Source organism: Drosophila innubila (genome assembly GCF_004354385.1).
Source record: "Drosophila innubila isolate TH190305 chromosome 3R unlocalized genomic scaffold, UK_Dinn_1.0 2_E_3R, whole genome shotgun sequence".
NCBI lineage: Eukaryota > Metazoa > Arthropoda > Insecta > Diptera > Drosophilidae > Drosophila > Drosophila innubila.
In genome coordinates, this window is record NW_022995380.1 from 25652624 (window position 1) to 25666222 (window position 13599).

Sequence of the window (13599 nt, forward strand, 5' to 3'; positions counted from 1 at the left end):
AAACATCGTCGCATGTCGCTCAATGCCGTCGACATAATTTGTGCTGCAGTTGTTGTAAGTTTTCAATCAATTTGCAAGACAACCCTGCACCCTGTCAACCCCCACCCTTATTGATATACCCTTCCACACTCCTGCCGCAATTATGTCAGCGGGCGAGCGAATAAATTACGAGAGCGCGCCAAAGATCAACCACAGAGCCAAAGAGATCACGAACAGTTTGCGGTGCTCCAATGAACGTCAACTAGGTTGTCGCCATCGACTCCTCGACTCCTCGCCTCCATCCTCCTTCCCTCCTTTCCTCTTTCAACACTGTGGCCATAAATCTTGCCCTGGTGGCGTGCTACTCATGCGCAGCGTCCTCGTCCTCCTTCTCGTCCTCATCCTCATCCTCGACTCGACTTGGGCAGCCAGTGGAGAGTCACCTCTTATAATCGCATTGCGACTAATTATCGTATCTGAGAATTATTATGAGCGCGATTTGCAAATTGCCTGCTTGCGGCTCTCGACTAGTTTCGTGATTAGATTTGGTCGCCTTCAAGATGCTGTACTTGCTCTCACGATTGTGAGTCCAATTCAAGCAAGTTGACACATCTTGTGCCCTACAGAAATTCAAATAAAATGGCATCATTGAAACTTGTAAGAAATTTAAATAAGTTATTATTTGAATGTTATTAAAAAACCATATAATTGTAAATATGACTTCAAGTGATTATAAAACTATTATAAAACTTTTAAAATATTTTATTAAGTAAATAGTGACACATATTAAAATTTGCAAATTTCTAGCTATACAAATTTCTAAACTCTTAAGGCAACACAAGTTTCTATTGCATTACTTAAATCTCAGATTAACAAGAAGACTTTCAAACATATTTAAAATTAAATATAATTATTTTTAAAGAATCCTCTTTGCCTAGAGTTTAATTAATTAATTAAATTATATCAATTTAAATATATCTATAAGGAATATTCGATACAATAAATTATGTCTAGTTAGTCAGAGATATTTTGAGGTAAAATGTATGGAAATTAATGTCAAAATTTAAAATAAATTTGATTAAATTTAAGGAGACATTGAAAAACTGGCACTAAATGTATTTAAACATACAATACATAAAAAGAATAATTTCCATCATTCTTTATCAACATCATCATCAATATTAACAAAAAAATTATTTATTAATATACCAATAACCTTGATATAAGTGTTTTAAATAAATTAAAGAAATGTTTGAAATAAATTCTTTTTAAATTTTATAAAAACGCATTTTGTCAAAATTTAAAATAAACTTAATTAAATTTAAGGAGACATTAAAAAACCGTCCCTAAATGTTTTTAAACATACAATACATAAAAGGAATAATTTACAATCATTCTTTATCAACATCATCATCAACATCAACAAAAAAATATTTATTAATATACCTATAACCTTTATATAAGTGTTTTAAATAAATTCTTTTTAAATTTGAAAAAGACGCATTTTTCTTTATTTCACGATAATTTATGAAAGAAATAATTCTTAGATTAATAGATCTTATTTAAAATAAATGTTGTAGGCTTAATTATAAAAACAGTTCTGAATAAATTTGATACACTAGTACTTCTTTCAATATTAGTTAATGAATTTAATGATGATATTAATATTCGAATAGTGGATAAGCTCATAAAATGACAACAAACGCTGGATCATAATGAATGGCAAATTCAACTGGGCCATTTGTTGTTTCTGGCCATATAGTTAGCCATTAATGGCCCACAGTAAAATGGCAAATGATCATGTTTAGTGGTCTTTTTTTTTAGCATCTACTATTTGATTAACCAGACTGAGTTGATCGCAGAGCCCCTGTTGATTTTCCCTCGGCTGCTGAGGTTTTTCAGCTGATTTGGCTTTTTGTCTTAAGGCTGTTTATTTGGCGCCATAAATCTATCAACGCCGCGGCGTTGCAGCAACGCGTGCGCATGCGCAAACACTGAGCTCGAGGAGTGCAGTCAAAGTATCTGGCGGATTGCATGTATCTGGCATGCTGATAGGCCAGGCAAAGGCAACAGTAAAGGCAAAGCGGACGGCCAAGGAAGATTTACGGCTGGCAAAACGCAAACGCAAATGTTGAAGCCGGACAGTCGGACAGTTGGACAGATGGACTGCCGGACAGTCGGACAGAGAGCATTTTAAGTTTATGATACGAAAATCGGATTGCTTTATTGTATGCGAAATGGATCGATGATCGTCGATTCAAGATGAGGGTAGATCGTGGCTGGGCGTACAATTGGATTGAATTGGATTGGTAAGGATTGAATTGGATTGGTATATTGGGTATACGCCACACGAATTCCATTTATATTTATATTTATGATTTGTGAATTGCGTTTTATGATGATGTTATTTGTGGTCGGTCATACAATCTGACCGAACTATTACATTTTTACGGGCTGGCTAAAAGTGTGAATTTGCCACTTCATTTGAGAGCTTGTAAAGACATAAATTATGCTACACACTGTGTGTGTGCTTGTGTGTGTGCTTGTGTGTGTGTGTGTGTGTGTGTGTGGGGCACACTGGTAGCCATGGTTACTTAGCGCTTTTTATGGCCATGTGAATTGGGCGTTACGAGTTCGAAAGTGTTGAGCATTAAAGTTCAACTGTGCAACTGTGCAACAACAACAACCAGAACAGCGAGTGCCACAAAAGTCAACGTCAAAACAAAACAAACAAACGGCATTAATGACGACGACCAAGCCTGGTCCGGGACTACCGAGAAGAGTGGCCAAAAAATATATTAATGACTTATCAAGGATAATTTGACAATGCGCAATAAATCAAACAGGGCGTGTGGTTTACTTCTCTCTCTTGCTTGGTCTCTCTCCCTCTCTCTCTCCCTCTCTATCTTCACTGGTGACGCTGACTGGTGACTGTTGACTGGTGACAGTGAGCACAGAGCTAACCAAACCCCCATAGAGGTATGTTCCATGCAACGACAACAACGACAACAACAGTAACAACAATAATAACATCTACAACAACAGCAAATGTGAAATACGAAATGCGATGCTGATGCCTAATTTGTGGATAAGGAGACGGGGAACACGCGCGGTGGCCAGCAAATTGGATGCCCAGCTGTGTGTAGCTGCGGACTGTGCCATAACTTAACACCTTCGCTGGAGTCCCTGGTATTGCACCCAAATGCAAAAGGAAAACACAGCACACACATGCAACAGGGGTACTCAAAATAAAATATTTATATTAGTTTTTACAATACAATCGAAGTTTTTATAAAGTTTCTTTGCATTTGAATTTAAAAATTAAGAGCTTTCACTCTAAAAAAGGTGTCGAGAATCAAATATTCTTTAAAATAGAGAAAGCATCTCTATTGAATATATATTTTTTAATTTTTTTAAATTTTCTTATAAAATATTCTTATTTATAAAGTAAAATATTTATTTGAATAAAAATCAAGTCATTTTTATTGACGTATCATTTTTATTTTCATGCTCTATTGTTGGAAGATCTAATTAAAAACAGTTATCTTAAAGAAAGTATTAAAGTTTATGATGTGAAAAAACTAAACTAACTTGATTCAAGTCATTAGTATTTTATAACTAATATTTTAAAAAAAAATATTTTTGTTAACTTCCCCAGAATTTTATGCTTTTAAATTTTTTTCTTTTTATCATTTTAAATATAATTTAATATTGTAATTTTGATAATTTTATTTTAACTGTGCTTAGTTGACAGTAAATACATAAATTACAGTTCAAATAATTACTTTTGATTATTTCTTTATGCATTACAAATTGCTTTGATTAATACTAATAATAATTATATACAAATTCAAAAACAAATTTTAAATTGTCTTAAAGAAAGTTATCGAATTGGAATTTATAATTGGACATTTAGAATATTTCTATTAATATTAGCAAGCTATTTATAGGAAATAAAGTTTGTTCGCCTGAAGCACCCCAATAAATAATCAAATTTGCACACACACACACAGACTCACATACAAAAGTACTCAAATGCATACTGACCATAATGCCACATGTGAGGGACACACAATTTTGTATAGTCGTTGTATAAAGTCGTAAGTATCTTTGTAGTGTGTGTTGTTGTTATTTTTTTCTTATTTAGTTTCTTTTTTTTTTTGTCAGGCTCATGCATAAAATATGATTGCGTTTCATTTGTATCTACAAGATTGAATTTCTCTGAGGCGCGAGCGAGTTTATGAGCTTGTCAATTTTCTTTTTATTTATTTATATGCATATCATACCGAACTGAGACCGAGACCTCGTGCCTGCTGCTTGATTTCATAATAATAAGAATACAATATTGAAAATGGACCGTGGGCTGGTCCCACTCATAGCTGCCGCCATCGCTCAGCTCAGCTCAGCTCAGCTCAGGTTTTGGTTCTGGTTCTGGCTTTGGGACTGACTCTGGATCTGACTCTGGATCTGACTCTGGATCTGACTATGGTTCTGGCTGTGGCTGAAGACCATTGTTGTTGCCTACATCAAAGTGAACCGAAGCGTGGAGCTGCAATTGAAGCTGGAATTGGCGTCGTGGTTGTTGTGTTCTCTCTGTTGTTGTGCTGTTGTGTTGTTTGTAGCCTCACCTCACCTTAAGCTTGTAACATTTTATTGTAATTAAGAACATGTAAGTTGTAAAGAGGAGTCGTCGTTGCTGTTTGTGTCGCATCTCATCGGGGGCCCCACCTTATATGGTTGTCTCCTGTCTCCTGTCTCCTGTCTCCCGTCTACTGTCTTCTGTCTTCTGTCTACTGTCTTCTGTCTCGTGTCTCCTTTTCGCATTTGCAAATTTGTGGCCGCCGAAGTCAAGAGGGCGAGACAAAGTCAATTGCATTCTTAACCCTTTATGCTGATCAGCCAGCAAACAAACAAACAAACAAACAACAGCACAAACAGCGACAACAAATAACAGTACAAGTCTAATTAAAAATTAACACACTTGTGCGAAACGAGGACAGAGAAGAGCATTCGTTTAATCAGGCTAAAATCAAGTCTATTATGGCCAGGCTTACACCGCAGATTGGCCGCATGAGAAACGTACATATAAACAGCGTCTCATTTGAAGTCATCATTAAAAACGACGATGCGCCAACATGTAGATTCCCAGCCAAACAGTCAAACCGGCCAGACACCGATATACCCGCTCAGCGTTCCCAGCATCGAGGACAGCGCACTGTGGGACATTAGGTCTTAAAGTGTGGCCAAAATCATGTTTTCGATGAAAGCGAATGTAAAAGTCATATAAATGATAGAAAAATCTTCAAAGATTACGTATCCAACAGGATTTGGCAATCAAGTAAAAATTGTGGGCGTGACAGCCTCTCAATGTTGACCCACTTATTTTTCCAAATATTACAAACTTTAAAATTGAATTGTAGACAAGTTATGCGACTGATCTTCTTCTTTTTAATGTCGTTAAAAAAATATGTTCAGTTGTAATGAAATACCAAATAAATTTGTTTTTCACTTGTTCACTTTTTTTTATCAATAATGCTAAAAGAAACTCTAAAATTAGGTTTTTTCAAATTTGATGAAATATAACTAACAATGCACCGGTTTGGACTACATCCCACTTCTACAAAAGATTTTGATAGTCAATTCTCTAACAACCTGGCAATAAAATGGTGGTTTAAGGGAAGAGCGCAATGCATTTAATTTGGCTAATTAAACTACTTTATATATAAAACAATGCTGTTTAAAAGAATACGAAAAGATGAACGTGTATATTTTGGACAAAAAATTTGAATTTATTAAAAATTTGACACAAAAAAAAATTTACACAGAAAATATTTTTCAACTTTGACCAACAAACATGAATCATCCATTGGCTGATTTGTCATTTCCACGCTTATAAAGATTTCTATCAAATGCAAAAGATTTAATTTTAGCAAAAAATAATTTCAGTTTGTCCCACTGTGCAGCATCGATCCTCGGACAAGGCGACTGCAAACACGGCGCACACTTGAGGCCATGTAATCAACGTTTGCTTACTTCATTTAGCGTGCGGCAGAAGAAAAGCGAAACATGCATACAATCAGCGCTGCCCAGACAAATGAGCATGGAGGAGCAGCTGGCAGGGAGCAGGAGCTGGAGCAGCAAGCTGGGAGCAGGAAGCAGGACGGAGCAGAAGATGCCGATGGCCAGTCGTAGCTGGAGATCGTCTGTGACTGTGTCTGTGTCTGTGCTTGTTGGCAATGATGTATTTTTGATTTCGTATCTTATATTACCAACAACAAGCTACGGCTACAACACCAACACTGCCAACAACAACAACAACAGCAACAGTAACAACAACATTCAAAGTGACTGCAGTCATCGTCACAACGCAGATCTCACAGTGTAGCCAACAAAAGTTGATTTCGGAATTTTTATTTTTGATTGTGATGATTGTGCATTGAAATTTGATACATTTTGGCCTGAACGGAGTGGGATGCCAAAGCCACAGCAACATGTTGTTCTTGTTGTTGCTGTTGTGTTGTTGTATGCAAAAATGTTGGCTAGTCGACAAGACATTGGCTGAAACTACCAACTACCAACTAACAAACGGACAGACAGTCAGACGGACAGACGGACGGACAGACGGACGGATCAACAAGCAACATTAATAAGATTGGCATCTCCATGCTTGCTGTTCAAATGTAATTTCTCATAAACAAAAGTGGGCTGACTGGGTGTGTTGTGCCTCTGGATAATCGCAGTCTATTCCTGTTTCTCCTGCTCAGCAATTCTACTCGTATTTGGCCATCAAGATAAATATGCGCTTTTTAAATGTTTGTGGGTGGCTTTGGGGCTTCTGGGGCTGCAATTGGCAAGTGGCATGCGGCATGCAGCAAGCTGCAAGCGGATCTGGTAGCTGATTTTAGCTTGTTACCAAAGCTAAAGCCTGATTTGTCATTTTTTGCGCACTGACCCGATTTAAGTGAAAGCGGCTCTAAAAAACTACAGAAATTCTTAAAGACATAAAAAGAATAAAGATATTTTCTTTATTAGCAGAATTTTCAATGTAATTTAAATATAAAAGCAACAGAATATATATTTAAATTGCAATAGAACATTTTTATTAAATCTATTAAAATACAGCAACTCTGAATGAATAATATGCATTTTTATAATAAGATTGAAAACACATTTTTTTAGAATTATAATATATTTTAATAATGTCTTTGATTATAAAATTAAATTATTAGGTAAGTTATAAAGTTCTTAGAGTCATGAGAATAAAAACAAGCATGTAGTTATAAATCTTAATAAACATACTATCGAAGAGTAAAAGGTAAAAGAAAGTAATTTTTTTTTCTTAAATTCATGAAAAATGTATATTTATTTTTCTGATCTTTTGATGAATTGCAATACAATAAAGCCAAAAATAAACTCTTTAAAAAATTGTTTTCAGCAAATGTAGAATATGAAATTGTGACAAAATATACAAATAATTGAATAAATGTAGCTTCCATGCAATAATGCTTGAATTCAATAACATTATATAATACATTGTATAGTAGATTTCGATATGTAGTCGTATTTCCTGACCCACAAGCCAACATGATATGTAATACTCGAAATAGTTTATTTAGGATTGTCCCACTTGGAGCTGCCTCTCATTTCCTTGACACGAGCAGAGACTGCCGGCAGTCATAAATATTCTACATACTTACATACAATATAGAGAAGCATGTGTATCGAAAAAGAAATTCAAGCTCTTTCAAGTTGAAAATCTAGCAAATGCCGCCCATCATTATCATCAGCGTTTCAAACACAATGTCTAAGAGAGGTCCGTCCCCGAATCGAAGTCGGAGTCGGAGTCGGAGTCGGAGTATGTATGGCCCTACCATCAGCTGCTTATGCTAATTCTGCTCCCCTCTTAACGGCAGACCGAATTCCAAAATTCCAAAATTAAAATCTGTTTTTCCTGAATGCCATACGATATGGTATGGTTTTGAATATGGATACGCATGGACACAATGCGTTTGTACAATATTTTCAACACAATATGAGCCAAGAAAATAAATCAAATTGATTAAATTCGAACAGGCCAGAAATTATATACACACATATATGTGGCATACATATATCGAAGATGAAGTTGGGCAAGTAACAATGGCTGTAAAAGAGAACTAAAACTTCATTTAAATAATAAACCACTAAAAACCTTTTGAGAAGCAGCAGAAACAACACAGGCAACTTGGCAATAGAAAACCGTTTGTAGCATTCGAACAAAGTAGACGAAAAAGTAAGGCATTAAAAATTACTACTAATGTGCACCTTACACAAAAGGCATCCAACTCTGGAACGGATCACAGCGGTTGGAGGGGAGGGTGGGGGTTGGGGGGAGTTGGACAAAAGTCACGAATTTCAACTGAGCTAATGTCCAATAAGTGAGCCCAACTGAGCTGCAGCCTGAGACAACTCTGCGACCCACTGCGGCGACAGGGCATTAAAATAAACGAGACCCAATTCATCTTTCAACCTTTTTTTTTGTTGAGCCGCCAGCGTCTGCGCCAGTTTGTTGTAGTTGTTGTTGTCGTTGTCAGTGGTTGCCCCACAAGCGACTAAGCACATAAATTGCAAAAACGAGTTGGGGGGGGGCAGGAAAACTAAAACCACTTTACTTAATGAGCATCAAATATCTGCTTGCCACAATTCTCGATACAAATCTATTATTTAGTAGCTACTTTTGTAGCTGGCTGCACTAACATTTCAATTAATAAACCACCCGCACCACACGCATGCCCCACACAGCCACAGTGAGTGCCACAAGTACAAGTGTCAGTGCGAGGAACATGCCGCACACTCCCACGACCATGCCACAAAGAGTCGGAACAATGGCCAAGTATAATCACTTTGTTTGCACCTTTGGGAATAGTCAGTGACAGACGCCGTCGCATGAGTGGAGCTCTGAGCTCTGAGCTCTAGTCAAGAAGGGCGGGGGCAGAACACTACTCGCTGCTCACTACTCACTACTCGCTGCCAGCTAGCAATGGACACGGTCGCACATGCAACCAGCAACCAGCAACCAACAACCTGCAACCTGCAGCTAGAGCAGAGAGAGAGCGAGAGAGAGAGAGAGAGAGAGCGAGTGAGGAGTGAGGAGTGGCAAGCGCGGGTTGCATTTATGAAAATGAGCTGCAGCACTGCGTCGTGCAATTTGTTAACGAGACAATTGACCAAATGTTGCCCAGAGCTTGTTGTGACTTGATTGCTGAAACGAGTTACCTTAGCTATGTTGCTGCTGGATTTATTATGGCAGCTAACAAAACTATGTACAACAAATTAGCACTACAATGCCCTTTTCTAATCTTCAGCCAGATCTGTGTACCAATATAATAAAAAAAAATTAATAAATAAATCAAAATATTTATATTATTTCAGAATTAAGTGTAAGTCGACAATTCAAATGGTTATGCTGAATTAAGTTGATTTTCTTATAAGCATTACTTGAACTGGCTTGGCAAATCCACATAAATAAATATATCCAATTGCTTAAGCCTAAAATACAGCTTTTGCTAAGTCCATTTGTTAATTGGGCTAGTACAGAAAAATCTTCGGTTTCACTTAGCTCTAAAAATATACAGAATTGTATTGAAATTAACAGAACGAGTCAAGTGTTATTAATGTATGGCCTGAAGAAAATAAGGAAGAATGTACATTGTAACTACATATATATAGAATATAGAACCTCTAGCTCAAATTTTATTTATATCTTGCAAAAAAAATGTAATGTAACTTTAAATTAAATCAATTTTTAAACTATTTTTATTAGAGTGCATCAAATTGCATGGGCCAAAAGATGTTTCCAACATGAAACCATAGTTTTAAAATCAATTCATAGTCCCCGAATTTTGAGTTGAAAATCGTGTTTTTTTAATATTTTTATCATGAATTATTACCACATCTTTACTATTTTTAGTACGATCTTGACAAGATTGATATCAAAACTCAAGTTAGGACCACGACTTTCAAATACAATGACAAATTGTCCTAAAAACATAATTTTCGTCCCTGCAAGGATTTAAAATGCAAAATTTTTCAACTAAAAAAGCGAAAACTAGGAGTTGATTTTTGAACTGTAGTTTCTTGGTAAAAACATCCTAGAATTGACCCTAGATTACGAATATGGGGTGCCATTTTTTTTTTTTTTTTTTTTTTTTTTTTGAAAAAGTCGATTCATTCTAATTTTTATTTCATACAAAATATATTTAATTCTCATCTATTAAATGAAATTTATTACGATCGAATAATGGTTTCATGAACAATTCAAGAAATTGTATGCATATGCTCAAACGAATTGGAGTATCTCTGAAACTTATTATAAAAAAACAATTCATGAATGATTTCAAGCAATTTAATTTGTGCAGTTGTATTAACTGAAGTGCTTCATAAATTGGACTTAAACTTAATATTATTCGCGATGAACATCAAAGTAAAATTTTTTCTTTTGTTGCCTATAATTTTTAGCTTTATGCAGATCTCTAACGACTACTCTCAAACGAATTATCACCCACTGGATAGCTATCCTTAGACAGTAAAACAATGAAACTAGCGATGCTGTCAATCCGAATACCAAAATGCGGCTTAAACTCAGCCAACTATGGGAGACAACAACTGCAGAGCTGAGGTAGGCCCATTTAGAGCTTAGAGAATGGCGGCGTCATGAGCTTTCAACTGCCAAATCGTTCACAGACAAAGCAATTGGCAATTGGGCAACGGCTTTCAATGGCGTCACTAGCAACAGCAACAACAATAACAGCAACGAGAAGAAGCAGAAGAAGAAGAGTAACTGGAGCTACAATGTGGAGCGGTAATAAAAGTGAAATTAACAATCAGTGAGCGCTTTACGGTTGACATTTCACATGACAGTTTAGTAATGCGATTTAGCAGGATAAAGGACAGCCGCAGGCTGCTGAGCCAGCTAAGGCAGCTGCACTGTCTCCTCTCTCTCTCTCACTCTCTCTCTCTTTCCCTGTCACTCTCTATCTCTCTTTCTCTGCCGTGTCACGAGTAGTGCAACAGAATCGCCAACATTCGCCTCATCTCGGTCGGTATCGGTGTCGTTGTCGTTGTCGGTGCCGGAGTCATTGTTGTTGCAGTTGTTGCTGTTGTTGCCGTTGTCAGTGTTGGTGGCAATGTCGATGTCCGTGGCAACCGCACCAAATGGTTTTGTGAAGAGAAAGTTAATTAAAATAATGAGATTTCGTGCAAATGTTACGAGTTGTGCGCCATTCGTTGTGCTGATGAATGTCTGGTCTGTCAAATAAGGCAGACATCCGACCAATCCGACCCCGTCTTCATCCGGCCTGCAGCTCCAATCCGAGCTGTCTTACATGGCCATACTCATAATATATATATATAATAAACGTATAAACGTAATAATGCACTTTTAATTAAATGCAAAACTCGCTCTCCTACATTTAAATCGACATTTCACAAATGTTTTGCCTCTTGCATTTCTCTAAATTTGCATATTTGCACATTTGTCCTTAGTGCCTTGTGTTTTGGGGACCATCATTGAAAGTGGGGAGCTCTGGGGCCTGTGGGCATTTCTAATAGGCAAATTGATTTAAAATTGTCAGCATTGCGTGGCTTTTAAATTAGATTTTATGTGGTTTGCTTATCAATATTAGATAAGTCAATGGTTGCATTAAAGACTACAATTCAATTGCAGAATGCATAATTCAAGAAATTCAGGTTAATGCAGTTGAGTTTCAACTAGAAGTCTTTTAAGTATTTAGATATATAAACAAAAAGCACATTTTGAGAAGATCGAATTAACATACATACTGTAGACTTTTATTTGAATCAATGGAGCATTAAAAACATTATAATTTTGGTACTATACAAATAGTGTGATGCCCGCTTCCGATTTTTTGGAAGGCTTTACAATAGTTGTAGTAGAATGGTTATTTTGAAAAGCTAACATGTCATTCAAAAAATGGCCTGCTGAATAATCCCAATATCTTCAAATTTTAGTTTCTGAACTAAGCACATAACTTCAAAAAACTACAAAAACTTTCGTTATTATTTTACCAAGAATCTAAATAGCTGAATATTATTTTTTTTTACGTTTATATTTTTTACATTTTAAATGTATATAAATTAATTTCAAATTCAAAAATAATTTTGAGTTAAAATTTAGGTTGAATACGAATAAACGGAAATAAGACAGTTAGTTAGAATAAGAACTAGTTATTATATCTGCCAGCAAGAGGATATATCTTATGGTATAAGATCGACTGAACTTCTCAATAATTCTCTCATAGCCAAATATATTAATAAATCTTTATTGAGTGATATAATACAAAATCGGGGAAAAAAAAGCTAAAATGTTTTTATGCATAATTATAATTTTTGTTGTCCTATACTTATGTAAGAGTACACTTAGTGTATTCCAATACTCTATAACATTATCGGGACGGGTATTTTCTTTTTCCACCTGTTACGCATACTTGCTCTACTTATTATACCCTTTTATTAAGTTTGCGAAGAACGTGGTATAAAAACAAATTAAATGAATTAGTTAAGGAACAATAATATTTTGTAATTTGTATTTTGTCGGCTTGTACATATATGTTAAGTAGTATAAGTAGTTACTAGAAACTTACCAATCAATTTACCATGCCAAGTCCCCTCGTTTCATTGTGCAGACGTGTAGATAATTCAGTGTAGCTTTAGCTAGGAACCATTAGTAAGTCTTATTTTGCCATCCAATTGCCAAATAAGCAAATCAAAGTTTGAGTTAAATGTTTATGATTTGTACCACTGTGCTGACACTTGCAGCTGTCAAAGTTTGCACCAGAGAGCGTCGTTTGTTGCCAAAACATAAACATGTCAACTTGAAGAGCGGCTGACTGAGAGCGAACACGCACTACCGAGAGACCGGAGAGAGAGAGAGAGACACACACACACACACACACGAGTTTACTCCGCGAGAGACATGGAGAGACAGCGCGAGAGTGAGAGTTAGAGAGCGGGCGGGTGAGCGAGTGAGCGAGAGACTCTCAAATTAACGCACTACGGCACTAGGACTACGGGTACAGGGAGTCGGATACGGCTGGGGGGCAGTGAGTACGGCTAACGGACTACGGCACTTTTCCTTGCTCGCGCGCGCTTCTTTGACACCAAGTCCATCCAAGTCCAACACTTTCAATGGGCAAATCTCAGCTCCATGCCCACATGACACCCTGTGGGGGCCAGTAAACCCAAACAGCATCCGCCTGGAGACTCCAATCCCGGGTCGATAGTCACTCTTTTGGCTAGGGTGAGCTCAGCATTCTGGACATGACCACAACGGCAACGCTGGCAACGTGGCGACTTCAACAATAACAACAATGAGTCCAACGCGTGGCCCTAGCATGGCCGGACGGACTGTTGCAGCCCTGGTTTTGGCTCGGACTCCGTCTCTGGCACTGGCACTGGCACGGACACTGGCGACAGACACCAACAATTTTCTAATTTCGCGACAACTTCGATTTTGTGACACGAGAAGCACGAGCTTCAGTTCCTGTCAATGGAGCACAAAATATTGTTGCATTTTGGTGGCCAATTAACTTGATTGCCTTGATTCGCACACTCGGTTCGGTT

General features: G+C 36.9%; 1 long non-coding RNA gene across 1 annotated transcript in view; it reads right to left on the minus strand.

The window, feature by feature from the left end:
• LOC117790457 overlaps positions 1 to 12869 on the minus strand; it is a 37190-nt gene extending 24321 nt beyond the window's left edge. Inside the window, exon 1 of the long non-coding RNA XR_004617979.1 lies at positions 12621 to 12869. This is a non-coding gene — a long non-coding RNA (uncharacterized LOC117790457). The remainder of the gene's footprint in view (positions 1 to 12620) is intronic.
• Positions 12870 to 13599: the final 730 nt, after the last annotated feature.